The sequence below is a fragment of the Haemaphysalis longicornis genome, unplaced genomic scaffold, assembly GCF_048455015.1.
Source record: "Haemaphysalis longicornis isolate Haplotype H1 unplaced genomic scaffold, Haemaphysalis longicornis Haplotype H1 scaffold_4, whole genome shotgun sequence".
Taxonomy (NCBI): Eukaryota; Metazoa; Arthropoda; class Arachnida; order Ixodida; family Ixodidae; genus Haemaphysalis; species Haemaphysalis longicornis.
The window spans coordinates 125,686,052-125,704,599 of record NW_027526361.1 but is presented as its reverse complement, the minus strand read 5'-3'; positions in this window follow the sequence as shown (position 1 = coordinate 125,704,599).

The window sequence follows — 18,548 nt, the reverse complement described above, 5'->3', positions numbered from 1 at the left end:
CGCTTAGTTCAGGCACTGATCCGCTATGTGGCGCGTGCCGGCGGACATTTCGCCTTACGTCACTGCTCGCGAGTCGCGAACACTGCACCCACTTCTACGACGTGTGTCTGTCAGCTTGCCTGTTGGGCTTCAAGGGCTGTTTCGCTTACATCTTAGCCGTGACGGGGCGCTAGTTCTGTGGCGCACTGGGCATCTTGTTCAACGTGTCGCTCGCTTCATACTTGCTGCATTTTTCCAAAGAGAAAGACGAAGGCGGACTGAAATAGTCTAAGAACATACTGATTGTCGGGTAGACATATAGCTAACAGAAAAACGATATTTTCGGATGGTGCAGCCATTATTTTACTGATATTTTTCTTTCTGGAGTATTTAGAGAAGAAAAAATTGCGTGCACGTTTTTGTTCAGGCGCTTACTTCTACGATTACTTTCCAATAATATCACGTGCTTGTAAAATTCAGAAAATTCTAGGAAACAAAAGGATAAGCAGCTGCGATCCCGCCATGCTGTCCGGGCGCTTCTACAGTATAGTCCTCAATTTTAGAAGTGCGTACCGATGCGGAGTGCGAACCGGGGGGGCGAAACAATACCTAAATGCGGAGGGGATAGAGGGGGGATGCCCCACTCAGAAAATTTCAGGGCCTGTGATCCGAGTAGATAAGCGCGCAAAGCCGGCATCAGCCTGCGGCAGCGCAAGGGATTTTGCTTCGTGACAAAGGAAGTTTTATCAGTGACAGACCAAGACAGACAGGCATGGTGAAAAACAAGAAGGCGTAGGAGCGCCGCCTCGGGAACGCTAAACAAACTTTCCACTATTTTGCATAGTTTCCGAGAAGCGGCGCTGGCTGGCGGACACGAAAGCACGCTGGAAGGCTACGGAGCGGGGAAGGGTAGGAGAGAGCAACAGGAGAGTGGCTGTTTGGCCATTTTTTGCTCACGTGTTAGGCACTGTTTATACAGGCGGCGTTGGTACAGCAAACAAAGGGATAAGGGAAACGCCTAGGAATACGAAACGAGTGTCCAGGATCGTGAAGAAAGCTGCGGTTGAAGATTTTATGAGGCGGGGAATTGGGGTTGAGTCGAGTATGGGACACGGGGAACTGGAAACTCATTAATCGCCAGAATGGCCACGGAGAAACGACTCCAACGTTGAAGATGACTACTTTATAAAAGGAGAAATAATACAGTTTCCAGGCGCAAATGGAGCATCGGAAACAGGCTTTTGCAGTTCCGTAAGACTGAATACGATGATGATGATGACGATGAAGACGCCGCCAATGATGATAAAACGATGAGTAATGGCTTATCGCAAAGTGCGCGTTTCGTTTCAGGGGTGGGCTTGTTGGCATTACGGGCTTTCAGTCGTTGACGTTACATGTTGCCGATAAAATATGGCCGTCGCACTAATGGACATGCCACAGTGAAATTTATTTTTTTTTGTTCCGGTATACTGCATCACTACCGTCAGAGCCGCCGCCATTACCCACCCCCTTATCCGTCCCTCAACATTTGCGACGCCCGAATATGGCGCAGACTCGAAGCGGAAACATCATTTAACACCCCTATTTTTTACCATATATCCCCCACTACATACCCTTACAACTTCCCTGCCTGCCATAATCCCAATACGACGTACCATCTTGTATGGGCATGCGTCGACCATCCGAACCCCTTCCCTTCCCCAACCCCGGAGAAGCGGGAGTGCGGGCTGACCAGCTCTCAGCTGGGGACTCAGGAACACCTGATCTCCCGGGCTACAGCCGCAGCAGTCGCTCGCGGCGTTCTGAACTGAGAAGAAGCCACCCACCTTTTCTTGTTTTCTTTTTTGTCAGCTCAAGTAAAAACGTTTTTCCACCATCCCCGCACATTGAAAATGTTTTGAGTACAGGCGCCTGGATGCGAATGTTGTCCAGGAATTACTCTGCTCGGGTACTTATGCTCGTCTCGCTAGCGCGGAAAAGTATAATTGAAACCCTAGATCTTCCAGCAGCTTCCATTAGCCTGGGTACCGGCGGAAAGATTGAGGATCTCGCGACAGCATGCGACCAAAAATAAAAACAACTATTCTCTCAACTTTTAAAAGAGCAGCTGCAAGCGAAAAATTTATGCAAGTGAATGGCTCTCTCAAAAACAACAGCACTGCTATTTTTGAACATGGCTGTATGTGTCCGCTCATGCAACGGCAAAGCCTTGACATTGCGGTTCTGCGAAAGGGCATTGGAAGAAGTCCTGAAACTACTGCCTCTACAACCGCGTAATTATGGTGAGCATCCCACGTTATTTTGAGAGGCGGGTCCTGCGGGATTGATTTATATTCCTCACTTTTTTGAGAGTATGCATGGTGCAGTTTGAATAATGGGGCTTCAACACCAACTGAAAGGAGCAAGAGCTGAATGTAATTAGGGCGGCCTATATAAGGGCACCGTTCCAGTGCACTTGGAACCATAAAATAATAAGGGAGTGGAAGCGTAAGAAAACGTCAATCTTCTTTACGACTTTAAATTTTTAAGGTACCCTAACGGTCGTTTTGTTTTTTACACTCACTCGATTTCCGAACATGCACGTAACGATTACCCTGACGGCCACGTTTATCTATCATAACTGCCGTGAAGTGGTGTGGCGAAAACTTTGAAGTATTAAGTGTGGAGTTGTGCAATATTTCTCACTCTATATATAATTTCCTGTAGACTGTTGGGGGTAACTGCCAACGGGAGGCAGCAAGTACGAACTTATTTGTGGTCATTAGTAGTTCAATCCATGAATGTTTATATTACGCGTGCAGAGGAGGCGAAGTTTTAAGCAATGAATATAAACAGACGCAGGCGTATTCTTTTTTTATTTCTCAAACGCTTTCGAGTGGCCCCTGACGGCTCTGAAAGCCCGAATTAAAATGCCCGTTAGACTGCGTGTTTGAACAGTACCATAATAACAGTGAAGCAGGGTTGGACATTGAACAACGACACACGCTTACGCTAGGTTCCAATGTGGACAGAATGCTGTCCCTGTCAATCACTCATGTAACCTACCAATGCAATTTCTTGGGTTTTATTTTATATTTTATTTAATAACTTAAGTACTGATTTCACTTCAACTGAAATAACCTACGAATGTGCCCGGCCTACTTCTAATTGTGCCACGTGCACTGTTGCAATATGTCAGTAAACGCCTAGTTTTTGTAGGTCTGCTTGAAAACTATGTGCAGTTCCATCTGGATACCACTTCTTTTAAGAAAAAAGTCCAGAGTATGTCTCCATAGTTCATATTGAAGGTGTCCACCGAAATGTTCATAATAACGCCGCACGCTGTCATGCATTTACAATCTTTCATGTCCTCTTATTATTTAGGCTATGCCAGGCGTGTTCAAAAGATAACATACGAAGGCCGGTGTATTGTAGGACTTGTGTGTTTTCGAATCAGGGTTGCCTGAATTGCGTTTTATACTTTGGCTTCCCAGCTCAGAAGTTACCCTTTCCGCCGGTACTACTTGACAGAATGCGTCACGCAAAATCTGATATGTCGCCCTCATAATTTTTACAATAATTTCTAATTATGCGCAACAAATCCCTTATAAATTTCTCTGAGCGTCTAGAGGAGCTCCGGACCAGCCCTTTAGCGTCCCCGAGGTAAGAGAGGCCCTCGTGGTCCTCAACGGACGTTCTGCTCCGCGTCCGGACGGCATTTCATACAGACTACTTCGCAACTTGGATGACGAGTCGATCGCATTCCTTACGCAGGTGATAAATGGGATCTCCGAACGGGGCGCGGTTCCGGAGTAGTGGGAGCTGGTGCCGGTCGTCCTGATCTCGAAGCCGGGGCGTGCTCCAGACATGACTAACCTCCGCCCGATCTCTCTCACATCGTGCGGAACATGTTATTAACAACCGCAGCTACAAGCACATCGAAGACCGCGGTCTCTTTACGTGTAACATGATTGCCTTTCGAACGTTGCTTTTGACTCAGGACTCCATGAATCTGATCAAGTATCAGATCATCGATAGGAACACGAGGGACGTCAGAGCCACACTAGGTTTAGATCTAGAGGAAGTCTTCGATGCCACCTCGCACGGCCAAATACTCGATTTCATATCGGAGGTTGTCCTTGACGAGAACTTTCACGCGTTTATCAGCTCGTTTCTCAGACATAGAAAATCCACGCTCAAGATTGGGAACCTAAGGTCCGAGCCTATTGAGCTCCGCACGAGGGGGACACCGAAGAGTTCAGTGGTATCCCCGCTCTTGTTTAACATGTCCATGTGTAAATTGTCTCATAGACTCTCTGAGGTCAAGGGCATTGACAACACTCTCTACGCCGAGGACATTACTGTATGGTGCGTCGGAGGCTGCGAGGGTAGGGTAAAGGAAGCACTTCAGGAAGCCCTAGATCGCACATATGCTTTCCTCGCTGGGATGGGGCTTCGCCTCTACTCGAGAAACTCGGAGCCTAGCACAAACCTAGTACGAGGGATTAAGCCCAAGGGCTGGGTCCGACTGTCAGAGGTTAACCTTGCGCTCCGCACAATCGAGGGACACCCCATTTCCAGTGTTGAGGTTATCAGGGTTCCCGGTAGGCTAGTGGAGTCGAACGATTGTAACAGGCACACCTTCACCAAAATCACCGCTAAGCCGAATAGCTTGATACGGCTAACTACCCGGGTCTCGAACAGTCGAGGAAGCATCACGGAGGGCAACCTCTTGAGGCTCTTCTATGCATTCTTAATGAGTCACAACACGTACGCGCCCACCATCCACTGCTGGAAAAATTACGAAGACTAAGCTTAATTCACAAATTCGTGTAAGCATCAAGCGCTGCTGCCTATCTCGATGAATGCCAGCACAGAGAGGCTCATAGAGCTCGGTGTTCACAACACTTTAAAGGAAATCATCGAAGCGCAGTGTACGGCTTAGACTGCCAAGCTGTCGTCTTCACCCGCTGGCACAGAGATTCTGGTGGTTCTGGGCTGTAATCCATCCGTCGAGGAGGAGGTCGAGGTTGGCGTTACTACGTAGCAGACAGCCGCAACAACTATCTGCCCGTTTCCACACAACGTGCACCCGCAGCAAAATGCGGGCAGGCGAAGGGCCAGAAGCGAGACCCTACTAAAATAAGTTCACGACGACACGCACTCCACGTGCTTTGTGGACGCTGCGCAGTATGGCCGATCTGCAAAGTTCTCGGCTGTCTTGGTTTATCACACTGGCACAGTTCTCAACGTTGCGTCTTTCAGGAATACCAACCCGGCTAGAGCCGAGCAGGCCGCGGTGGGTCTTGCTTCACTTGATGACAGCCGGCATCGAATCTACACCGATTTTCGCGTGGCCGGTAGAGCCTTTGCATCAAGTTCTGCTTCGGCCGAGGTCACTGGCGTCCTAGTAAATCAGGTCATTTCCTCACACACCATCACTTGGCTCACCTTGGGTCGGACTTGTCCTGTGTAATTAACCTCATCGAGGTCGCCCACACCAGCGCGCGTGAGGTAACCCACCACGCCAGGTTATTCACATTCAACGAGGTTATTCAGCAGCATACGCTGGGCAGGCGAAAGTGTCCTCTTTCGCACAAGAAACTCTACAGGCCGCAGGCAGCCATGCTCCGAATGTTGCAGACCAGGTCTATTCCTAGTCCATCCTCTCTCAGCTCCTACACGGACACTTTTGAACCGGACTTCCCGTATTTTGGCGAACATACCAATTTCGATCACATGCTCTGGCGGCCGGTGTCCCTCATTTCGGGGCCTTCAGTGCATAACCGGGGAAGAGTGGCGTAGCAACCTGGAGAGCACCGATCTACTACAGCAGCTAAAGGCCACCCTGAGGGCCGACGACGCGGCGGTTGGGCTAGGCCTCCCCGTCTCCACGTGGGAGTGGCCCGCCACGCTGCCGCCCTGAACGGCGGCGGTGCTCCTAAGGACCTTCAATAAAGTTCATTATCTCGCTGTCTGCCTGCCTGTCCAGAGCGTCGAAAGCAAATGTACCTAAAAGCACGTGTGCTAATATTATCGGTTGCAGAGAATGTGCTTTCAATTGAATGAATCTCATAATTCCCACTAGGAAGTTTTCACAAATTTTGATGGAGAGGATGCTTTGTTCTCCGCTATTTTGTAGGCCCCACAAAAAACAAAATACAAAGGTAATAAATCAGAAACATGAGAAGGCCCCTTGTGCGGAATATCCGTCGCTTGGCGTACAGTCATGTTAAAATGAAACACTAACACGGACGTGTGAATCATAAAAGACAGGTAGAGCAATTTCTTACCATGAAATCCTCCATGAAATGCACGTGAAATTCTCGCGTGCTTATATTACAGTAACAGTGATCGAAAAGGCGCCTTTTCAAGTGTACCGTGAGTGAGCCACTACTTTATCTCCACTATCTGTATTTTTTATTTTGCCTTTTGGGGTTCACATTTTTATGTTCTTATTTCATTTGTCCATGACTGTGCGTAGTAAGCAAACGCCGTTGAAAACAAATATAACAAGAAGTAAAACTATGTGGCAATGATTGCGAGCACGTAGTAAAAACTAGTCGAGCACACGTTGACGAAACCAGCTCGGAACTATTGCTTCAGTTGAGCAAAGGTTAACATATAGCATGAATCCTGGCCTTCGACTTAAAAAACGGCAGAAACCAATACACGCAGGTTGGCGTGCGTTATTTCCAAGTTGTTTCCTACATCGTTAGGCTCCAAAGCACAAGCCTGACAACATACGACCCTAGCAGATTGCAGATTGACGTTGACAGCTGTGGTCAGAAGCCAAAGAAGCTTGACCATTTACTACATGGCAACGATGTCAACATCTATCCACCATTTTCACATACGCAGTCAAGGTGAGTGTAAATGACGATGATAGCTGAGGCAAGAAATTACGACCTATTCATCTGTTCTTATTCGGCAGTTGCCACATCTCTACCCAAAAATTTGATATACCCGTTCTGTGAAAACAGACACAGACGAGGGCAACCGCCGTCACAGGCTTACTTGAGGTTCAACTATGTTAGATGCCTCGAAGTCAACATATCCATTCGACCGAGCGCTGTGTTGTGTTCAATTCAGTAAGTATCCTTCGCCATCGCGACTCATATGAAGTGCTGATGTCTCCTCGGATATTTGTTGAATATGATTAGACTGGAAGCTGTGAATATAACTAATGACTAGGAATACGTGGAAATAGTGAGCGTGAGCTTCATGCACTACCTCACTTATAAACAAAGAATTTACAACAGTTATTATTTCTTCCATTAATAGAATCCACAAGCTGGTAAGATCACACAAAACCAGCTTCAATGTCCTTAAATACAACGAACCATGAATAACCCTTTTCTGGTTTTTTAAGGTCTACTGTCCCTGCTGAGCACAGACAAATATACACAGACCGAACTGGAAGCTTCATCAGTCTCCGTTCACAGACCTCCTTCAGGTCCCTGACGAGGAGCATGTGAGGTAACCCCGATGAGCGCAGAATTTGGGTACGCAAAGGCATATGTGTGCTTAATAGCTACGGAATCGCCGTGTCCGTTTCGTCAAGCTTCAAACAGAAGCGCCACCAACGAGACCCTTCACCCGTTACTAAGCTAGCTGGCGCAACCTAGTGCCATTGGGCAAGATCTCCAGCTACTAGCTAGCACCTAGGAAGACTCAACTTGATTCGTGTCGCTTTGTGCGCAATACCAGCGTGTCTGCATGTATTCTCTCGATTGCGAACGAAAGTCTGGCACCCACCTCAATGCAGCCATACCGCTACAAAGGAAAGCTATACACCTTTCTCAGAAACTGAGCAGTTGAACTTAACAATACAGCGCAACAGAAACAAAGACTTAATCGGAGGCACACAGCTTAAGTCTTTGTTTCTGTTGCGCTTTACTGTTAAGATGAATCACCAACTCGCCCAATACTACACTCTGGGCAGTTGAAAAAGAATTCGTCCTGGTGCAGGATGACCTTTAGGTGCGGAGCAGCTTAGGACCGCACAATGTCCGTCTGCGACCATGCGCATAGCATTTACAATTGCAAAAAGTCACACAGGCACCGGCAGGATTGGAGGCTGTGTCTGGCAGACCAGACAGAGTTAGTGTCAGTCGTTTTACCCATTGGGATATGACCGTGAGTTAGTACCCGAGAGTCAAACGGCTTACTCCCTCTCCGGCAACGGGGTGGAGTACCTTAGGACCTCCCAATGTCCGTCCACGTCCATCCGCGCGCACACAGCCATCAAGCGAAAATTGAGCGAAATTTGATTTGAGCCGTCAGTTGCAGTTTCATTTGCGGAATAATCAAGGTAAAACTCACGGCTCGAATCAAATGACGGTCGAGGCGCAAGTCGGATGACACTTGGGGCGCAACTTGGATGTCATTACCAGACCCCGTACTCCGCACCCTCGCCATCATCCACGCAGTGGAGATGCTGTCATTTTTTTCGTCGACTGCGAAGTTTCTGAGAAATCTGTATAGCTTTCCTTTGTAGCGGTATGGCTGCATTGAGGTGGATGTGAAACGTTCCTTCGCAGAAGCGTACTCCACCTTAAGATTTCCCCTAAATCTGATCGATTATTTCCCACGATTATAGACCGGTGGTGCTGGTGGCAGTAGTGTGGTGTAGTTCGACCAGGCGGTGCTAGCCTTGGACAAAATGCCGGCAACCGCTCCACCCGAGTGGCATCCGAGGTATAAGCGTATGCGTTCATCACCCTGAGTTCGTGAGTTGTGTGTCCCAAAGGCAGCCAATAAAAAGGCGGCATACCTCTTTACTAAAGTGTTCAATGCCCAACAGGGAAGAGGACGTGGTCCAGAGTATCGCCGCGTACCCATGCGCTGTCGTATTTTGTGGATAAGCCCGTACATGCTCAGGCGGATAGAGCTTGTCGCGTTAGGGACACCCCAGAGCCACTCCAACTTGTGGTGGTGTTTATGCAGAAAGAACTTAGGGTCCAAAAAGGTAATATCGCCGCACCCCGCATGCTCTAATACCCCCGTGTGCAACTGCTCCGCCAAGGGGGTCGCTCGCTTGGAGTAGCTGTGCAGAGGAGGACTTGGGTTATGTAGCATTGTCACCAGCAGTGATCTACACTTGGCCCTCCAGCTATTAGGAGCCGTTAGAAGGCAGTTGTCGAATGTGTGCGCTCTTTGATCTAGGAACTGACTCGGACCACTTGACTCGGGACTTTACTGCGCAGCAGTAAAAACTTCAAGCGTGCAAACCTTTCATGGCAACGCGCTCCATCTTGAAGGACACCCAGGCCTCCAGTGGTTGTTATGGAGCCCCAGTACCAATCTTTTCTCGCTTTAGGGGTGGAGCGTGTGCAGCGTGCACTTCTGAGCACCTTTGGGCCATAGGGCAAGCTGTCGCTAAAAATAAATTGGAGGTGCCCAATCTCTTGACGAGGCCACTGGATGATTGCAGCATTATTCTGTGGACCACATAACGAGGAGATATTCACGTGTATTCTCTCGAGCGTTCCGCCGTAAATTCGCGCCTTTTCCATCTATAAGTACCTCATACCACCCCTACTTAGAAAATAATGCTTAGAATACGCTTAAGAAAACATTTGTAGTAATGTATTCACTTTAGAAAAAAGTGCTCGAAATGGCTCGAGCTCAAACCCATGGCGTTAGCGCCAAAACCGGAGAATATACCCTTGAAACCGCGAAGCCGACAAGCGGAGCCCTTTGAGAAGGTAGCTTAAAGCGGAGCATGGCGCTGTGCCCCGGAGCATCAGCTTAGATAGAAATTGAACATTATTTTGCCGTACACAGCTTAAGCAGTGCGAAAGGAATTCTAGAACGTGCTAGATGTATTGGTCGCCAGAGCCGACGATATTGCTTACAAATTCCACTAGATATTTTTCTGGAATATCCCTATGAGGTATGTATATATAATATGTAGAAGTCAAGTAAGGGGAAAAAAATTCACCCGCATTTCCCCGAAGGGGAGCATGGGGAAGTGCGAATGCACGGGTGATGCGAAGGAACTCTTCTTGGCCAATCGCCCTAAGTGGGTATGTGGTGGGGGGTCGCTTTCGCACTTAAAAACTCTTCTTGGCCAATCGCCCTAAGTGGGTATGTGGTGCGGACGGACGGACGGCGGTGGACGCGTGATTCAGGGTCGCTTAAGATAATACTGATTGTGGAAATAAAAGCTATTTATTTCCACACTAGCCTGGTTAAAGTTTCAATGACTTGTGGGCTTGGCGCCTCGTGATCCCGATGTATGCTATAGGATTCAACCAGGGCTTCAATCTCATCTCGGTGAGGTATATTTGTGTACAGAGAAGAGACATCTATAGTTACAAGGAAGGCGCCATCAGGGATTTTTATGTTGTTTATTTCCCGTAGGAAGTGGTTAGTATCACGAAGATATGCCGAATGGGTAGCGAAGGAACTCTTCTTGGCCAATCGCCCTAAGTGGGTATGTGGTGGGGTCGCTTTCGCACTTAAAAACCCTTCTTGGCCAATCGCCCTAAGTGGGTATGTGGTGCGGATTGACGGACGGTGGTGGACGCGTGATTCAGGGTCGCTTAAGAAGTGCATTCGCACTTAAAAGCACTGTCAGTACAGGGTAGGGCGCTATCACACGTTCATTACGAGCCTCCATAAGAGGTGAGGGTACCCACTCGGGCGGACAGGAGGTTCTCATGTTGATGGCGAGCGAGCGAGTGCTGAGCTTCGGGGTTGATGTTCTGGGGCTGTTATTGTTGAGGCTGGCGCGGAAGCAAGGTTTAATAGAAAGTTCATAAGCGAATCACCAGTAGGTACAACTATGCTCCCAGCTTGATATTCTTAGTTCTAAGCATTACCCGTAAAATTAGTTTCAGACACGCGATTGCGATACGTTAAGTTATATATCCTTAATTGCGACTGAACGTAAAAAGCAGTAGGCAATGAACGTCTATACTTAACCAAAAGAGCTTCTAAACAGTGGCCTCAATTTCGCAGAAACTGCTGCAGTTGCCGACCGAAAAAAGTTAACAAGATCCCCGGAAGGCTCGGTAAGAATGAAAAGGACACTAAAAAGTGATAAAAATATAACAGTAAGGAAATACACATCAGCAATAAAACAAGTACCTAATCTTTGTCGGTACAAACTTTGTCAAATGAATTCGGGACCCTGTCGCTCTAAATATTTCTGCATTAAAAAACCCTCCCGAAGTAAAACTTTGACCCACTGCCTTCTCTTTTGGTAGCATATGATAAATCTCTCATATATCCTTGTTTCGCAAGCGGGTCCGGGATACCCAAATAGTGTCTTGAGAGAAATCGATGTTTTCAACTCCCGTTTTTTGATATTTTTACGTTGTTTATATTATAGGCTTCCAATAACGGCCGTGTTTGGCAGTGGGAGGTTGGCCGGCAAACGCTCAAGTTCGCCGCGTGGCTGAATCATTGCTTTTTGTCATGGAATGTAAACATCGCGCAAAACAGGAAACGCTGAAAGATCGATGGTAAGCTTGCAATGTATATAATCATTTGCGAAAGGCCTTACCAAGATATTGAGTATAGACGCAGAAAAAAAAACTTAAGCGAAGGCGTATCGGGTTGTCCTTTACTGGTAAGCTCGCCTGACCGGCGCAACTTTTTAAAATGTTTTGTTTTCATATATTCTCCTGTCCTTTCATGTCGTTTTTAGGAGCAGCGTGTTTTTGCACCAGGCGCCATCCCGTGCATGCAGAGGAAGTTTTATTAGTGTGAAAAATACGGCTTCTCTAAGCCGCATCAAGGACATCTTAGTTTCTCAAATAGTTTTCGCAGTTGTATTTGAGGACCCTTATATTAGAAACACGAAATGCATATTATTGTTTTAGGGGCACTGTAGCTGTGGTAATCAATGGGTTTCGAATTCTGTTTATTCTTTAAAGCCATTCAAACGATAACATTATTGCTCGGTACAACAAAGTGCAGGATTTTATTGGCGAAGCCGACATTATCCTGTCTCGTTTTTGATTAGGTGGCAAATTTTTGTAACGTGGACATCAGATGCTTTTGTTCCTGCCGCTTCACGAAAGTCAGTCACTGGCTATGGAACTGCCTAAATAGTGTGATATATAAACGAAAAGAATTCCCGCGTTTACAAAATATCATGAAAGGGTGAAGATATTTAGAATGGTTCCCCCTTTTTACTTGTTCGCAAACACAGTAATAAAGGCTTGAAGCTCTGTAGATTACATTTTTGAAATTTTTAATTTTTGTTGTACGCTCCTCAAAAGGAATTTCCCATCTGCCATGCGTATTGTGGTAGAGATAATGTTATGTCTAATAATTTGGTAAATTTTATTACGCTATCCCCCATGCCCACATTTCTTTAGCAGCACACTTTAGCATTCATAGCTTTTTCCAACAGGTCCCGCTACAGCGCTTTTTGTTAGAATACAATACGCTGTTACTGGTAATGAAACTAAAGACCTTCCAGGTTACCTCAGAAAGAACCAGTGAAAACACGCGTTGAAGGGGTACGTTTTGAAAATCACCGCAGCAAGTCAGAGTAAAATCGCGTTTGAATGCTCATATCAACACTATGCTCCTCGAACTCTGTTTAATATGATGAAGTCGTTGCCAGGGAAGCCGTCTGGCATAGTTTTTTTTAATATCAAATGTGGAAGCATGATGTGCTTACCACTACTACGCGGACATTCTATTGAAATGTATAGCCAATTGCGAAGAAGCTCAAATGCACTCAGCCGCATTGAAATTTGACCTCTCAACTCAACCAGTCCTCCGCTGTTGAAGCGTCGATCTTCTGCTCACTTTACATTACCTGCTTTTATAGCCCAGCCCTAATTTTGCACTTGCAAAGTGTATGCTAGGCTCTGTTTAAAGCCCTCTTCACCTGTTTCATCACAGTGTTACGGCGAAGGGCGGCTTAGTGCTATTTCAAATCAATGTTTAAAGCAGCCATGAAGAGAAAATACAACTTCGTTTAATTTAAAAGAACTAGGATTCAGTATCTCACTCAGCTCCATTACAGCCACAAAAGATGTTTTTCAACGGAAAACAAGCAAGTATTTAAAAACTTTCAAATTTTGCGCCCGAGTGACGTGTTATGAGCAAAAATGACGTCATACGGGCCAACAGTAACACATAATTCTCAGTGCGCTAACTGCACGTTAGCATTCAAGTGATGCGGTCAAATGAAACTCGAGGCCCCAATACAGACGACCAGTCATGTGTCGTCACGACAGGTCAGTTAGGGGGCCGCCAATCGCACAAACAAGGTTGCGTGACGTCATAGAAAAGTTGCGGAAAATTGGCTAGGTGGTCGCGACTGCTTCGCACGTTTTCCTTATTACCTCCGTTATTTGTTCGAAGACTGCGATGATGTTGGTATCGTTGTTATTGGGACTAAGCAGTCTTTCTAATAAATCCAACTTGTATTTTGTCTTCATGGCTCCTTTAAGTGACCGCCCTCTCAGAATCGTCATCGAAGGAAGCCCAAAGAGAGAGATTAAACTTTATTGAGTTCGCCAACTGTGATGCTTAGTCGTCGGCCATGGACACTTCTGCTCTGGCAGCGTCCTCAGCCGGCTGGACGGCCCACAGTTGATCTTGCGAGCGGCAGCGGAGAAGCACGTTCTCACACTGTTCACTGCTAGCGATTGTGCGGCCATTCGGGACCCCCTGAGGACATTGCCATAACATGTGCTGTAAGCACGCGCATTCCTTATAACTATGAGACTCGTGTGAGTAGTGCTATGGCTAGCAATAGCTATTCTCAAGTGGATTTCGACACGAGTGGGTCTGTAGGGGTGGCGACACCATCAAATGTCGCTTGCTGAGAGATAGAGATGTAAATTTTTATGAAATGTAGAGGGGCGTGACAGAAACAGGCTCTTTTATTGCTTTTTCGGAAACATATAAAATTGAAAAGAAAATCCAATTCCGCACAGATATATAACACATTCGACACACTTCTTAAGCTGAAAGCCTTGAATGTCAAGCGAAAAGTGACCGCAGTTACTGGTGACTACTTTAAGGAACCCAAGTTTTACCTCTGTAAACGAAAACAACTAAATAAAAGATACCTACAAACTTATTTGGGTTTGAATGGATCTGCAAGAGCCACAGCCAAGTGTGGATACTGCAGCACTAAACCTGTACTGTTACAGGATGGAATAAGAATTATCCCAATGCACGCCGCATGACCGGTGAACTTGGCAGTACCGCAAACACGGTGCAGCAGTGAAGAAGTCCTCGACGATCGCTGGCTTTAGCCTTCAAATCACCTAGCAGGCGTAAGTGTCCGATAATTTTTCCTGTTAACGCTGAATAGAATATAATTTTTACATGCTGCATTGCAAATGAACCAGCGGACCTTGCGCCTCGAAATATGCTCACGATTTTACTTCAAATCATCGGTTTCAGAAAGCGTTTCCCTCACTCCAGATTAATCGCATTACAACGAATTTCTTTGGAGGTCTGTTTGATTTTTAGCGCTAACCTGTTAAAAAAACTGTTTTTTAAGTAATGCTTTTTTGTCAACCGCTCCCATCTCTACTGTGGAATGGGAGTGCCCGCGGGCTTCGGAACCGGGCTAAACGAGCGTGATTTGTAACGTCCCTGAATGATACAAACCTGTTCCTTCCCGACATGGAGAGAAGATCGGTATCGAAGGTGTCGTCCACTCGGTCAGTATAGCGTCGAGCGGCGTCGTGCGCGCACTTGTTGCCTGCAAGGTCGGAATGGGCGTGTTTCCAAACTGAGTTGGTCTTGCCTGTCAGGTTGTGCGGGTGGCGAGCAGAAATTAGGATTGCGGACGCCTCCCTTGATATCTCTCCGCGTGAGAAATTTAGAATCGCGGAATTGAAGTTGCTAATGATGGTCTTGATTTTCCCGGAGGCAACCACGACCATAACAATTGGTACCTTTTCTCCAACCATCGAGTCTATCGTGCGGATCGAGCAGGAGGCGATGGATTTTAACGGCAGACTTATGTGCGTCCGAGCAATCCTGTTTCCGACATGGCGTCGCCAATTATAAAGCTGGGTGGATGCACGCGCAAGAGTTCAACCCGAAGGTATTTCGGCAGCCAAGCCTGTTATAAGAGCAGTAGGTGCATGCGGAGACGTCTCTGTTTCCGCTTAAGTGTTTCGCCCTTTACCCTGATGGTTGGCCACTGCTATGGCCATTGCTTCGCGACCAGCGTAATCAGCCGCGTCCACGTAGGAGATGTTCTCATCTTTCGCATATCATTTTTGCAGGGCGTGGGCTCTGGCTCTCGCCGCCTCTTGTTATGTATAGGATGCATGTTAAGCGGAAGTGGAGGGTAGTAAAGATTTTCCTTTATCGTTTACGGGATCGCGAAACTGGTTGGCGCTCTGTGCGGGGGAGCAATACCCAGCAAGTTGATTATGTGGCACGCCGTTGTGCTCCGCTGGGCGGTATGAGGCCTTATAACTTGCCCTAGCCGTTGAGCATCGGTGAGCTCAACCAAACCGAGGTCCTCAAACCACTCTGTGGACGTGTTTATTGGGAGACGGATGTCCTGTTTGTAGGATGGGCGGTGTAGAGCCTCGACGTGACTACATCTGCCCGTTGTAGCCGGAGGTGCGCACTAGCGTGCGCCACCCGACCTACAGAGAGGTCTGTACGTGTGGTTGCAGGCTAGATTCCTTAATTCCGTGGTTGTGACTAGCTATCCTGAATATTACGTTAGTTGTCTGGTGAATGCTTTTTTTTCGAGTGCTAGCATGGTTTCGGAATTATGTCCTTCCGCTTCAAAACCTTTACTACTCTTTCCTTAAATTGGCGGAATTTCTGAAACACGCCACCAACACATGGAACTATTATGCTTATTTGTTCACGCTGGGGCATTTGAAGGGCAATTTTTATAGATACCATGCGTGACAACTACAATGTTATTTGCGTAGTATCTGCCTTGCAAAGGGAATAACTTTTTAAAACGAATATAGAAAACTTTTACAATTTCGCTGAACGTTTTACGTTGATTTGAACGCACCGAAGAGAAGCGTCTATGCATTTGAAAAAAAAACCGAAACTGAAGTTTCGTGGATGCAAACTATTTGCTCAGGGCTGTCTTTATAAGGTGTGCCTCCCTTGAAAGTTAGAAAGAGTCTCAACGGTGGACGACCGCATCTTGAACGGGAAACGATGGGAGCATACAATTCAGGTCGTTACCGTTTTTTGTTGTGTTAGGTTTATGCCGCAGCGAATGCGTCCAGAGCACACAAGATGTAAAAGCAGCCTGGAAGTATAACATAAAACGTTCCTGATAAGTTAAATTTACGATGAAACCATTACATATCTTAGTCTCTTTCTCCAACACAGCGATGAAGCCGTCGCACTCCAAAAATAAAAGTCGCCTCTCATCGTGCCGTCACCGGACACCTTACGAGCATTAATTCGGGAATATTTGTGATGAGAACGGACTAATGGCGTACATGTTTCACATTATACAGCGGAACTTTACCTGCCGCTTAAGGCACGCAAAGAAGCGGTTGCCGACTATTTACGATTTCAAAGGGAATGCAAGAAAAGTGCGGAATGTTCGGCTAACCGGACCTACGGGCTTTTTCTAAGGATGCAGGCCGGTCGAAACGCACAGGCATTTGGGGGTATCCCCCTAAAAAGGAGTACCGTCTGTTGTAAAGCAATGCAGAAGAAGACGGGCTCCCCAGAGGCATACATCCTGTTACGCGCGCGCGCAATAAATACCCTCAGCGTGTAAACACAGCGCGCACGCCGTTAAACAAGCGCCGAAAGGCGATAAAAAGGCAGGACACAGGGGAGGCATTTGTTGAACCGACCAGCCGGTTCGCCTTACCGCACAGGAAGCGCCCTCTACCGCCAGTGACCCTCCTTGCGCAGCGCTGAGGTCGAGTCCAGGCAACGCCTGCAGCCACGCTTACTTCCTTTTAATCACCACTTGTAGGCAGAAGATCATGCGTATGTGCTTGGCTGGTACGTTTATTGGCATCATCGCAATTAGGGCTGAAGGCATAGCTGCCAAAGCTGGATGACAATGGTATCTTTAGAAGTAATTTGTTCATATTTTCCGCGATAGATTGCGTGGAAATACGAAAAGGTGGCGTTTCTACTCCGTAAATCTGAAATAAAAGCTGTTCCCAATTTGTAACGGTAATGGCGGGTTGAGCATAGGGCCTAAAAAGTGCCGTAGAACGAGATCTGGCTGAAAAACTGACACAAACGCGACAAACGTTTTGCATGTAACTAAACTACACTGATGTAATGCAGACGCTGTAACCTAAATAAATCGTCAGCGCTCCGCAACGAGCTTTCTCGCGCAGCCTGACCATTTATAGAGAGTTTCGGGAAAGGTGCAGATGCAGCCCTATAGCTCAAGAACGTTCATGCAGTTTAGAATTTATTCTGACGTGCATTCGCCCACTGCAAGGACGCGGCGTCGGTTCGCATGCAGTAATGTCGCTGCGTCTACGACGCACGGCACGCGATGCTTTCCTGCACCTGTCAAAGGAACGTGAACGTCGGAGAAATGTATAATTTTGCCTAGAACCTCTGAGCGCAAGGGGCTTTCTCGGCTACCGGTGTATTCCGCTGATAACTTCGGAACTCAACCAGTTTTCTTTTACACACACAGCCTGTATTGAAGACTAGATTGCGCAAGAATGTCTATTATTCTGATCAGAGGCGCATGGTGTTCCGAGCAATGGAAGAGTGCCTACAATAAACCTGCAGCAAAAGTTCTTCCTGATCCTATTATGGCTTTGTTCCTCTATAATACTGAACGTGAGCGGTGTGCGGGGGAGTTTCGGTTCATACGAATAACTAATTCAGTAAGGTTTGACGCTATATACGTTCTGAGGCCGGACCAGTCCTTACAAGTCAGTTCCGAGTGCTTGGGAGTTGTGTGTGAGGCGGTCTGTTATTCTCGCTGATGAGCCTGAGTTTGATTCAGCATTAATGTGGAAACCTATTGATCTCGCTGAGTTTGGGTTAGCCTAGCTCAGTTAGTCACCAATAAGCCTGTGCATATTTAGGAGTTTATTTCAAAACAAACGTACATAATATTGTGATTGGACAGTTTCACCTTTGTCGAAGTATGTTGGGGTGTAGCATTTCCTGCATAGAAGCTTTCATTGTATATCTCGGCCTTTTTTCTTGAAATGCCTATAGTTAAAATATCCTACAGTTTCGTTACCGTTTTCATGAAGGAAACATAAGCAGCCTTTTACCCGGACACCACATGGATTGGGGAGAATCTGGTTATATATAATCAACAAATTATATGTTTTTTCCGTTCTTTATGCATGACCGCATCTTTCATACTAGGCTGCACATTCTTCCCACATCAAGGTTATGCGAAACAGGAGAACGAAGCATTTCAAGAGGTGACTTTCTGCTTTTTTTTTCTTGTTTGAAATGCAAGCGACGATAATGCCCCGCAGCACGCTAACCGAGAATAGAGCGTCCGCCATATTCGCCACGTTCTACCATGGAATCTTGAGAGCAGTTGTGTTTTGGCAGGGTCTATGCAGGGCGGAAATCGATATGGCGTCCTCGAGAGAATTAAGCTGCCGGGTTGACCTAGATGTTTGAGATCACGAATGAGATCGAGCGAAACCCAG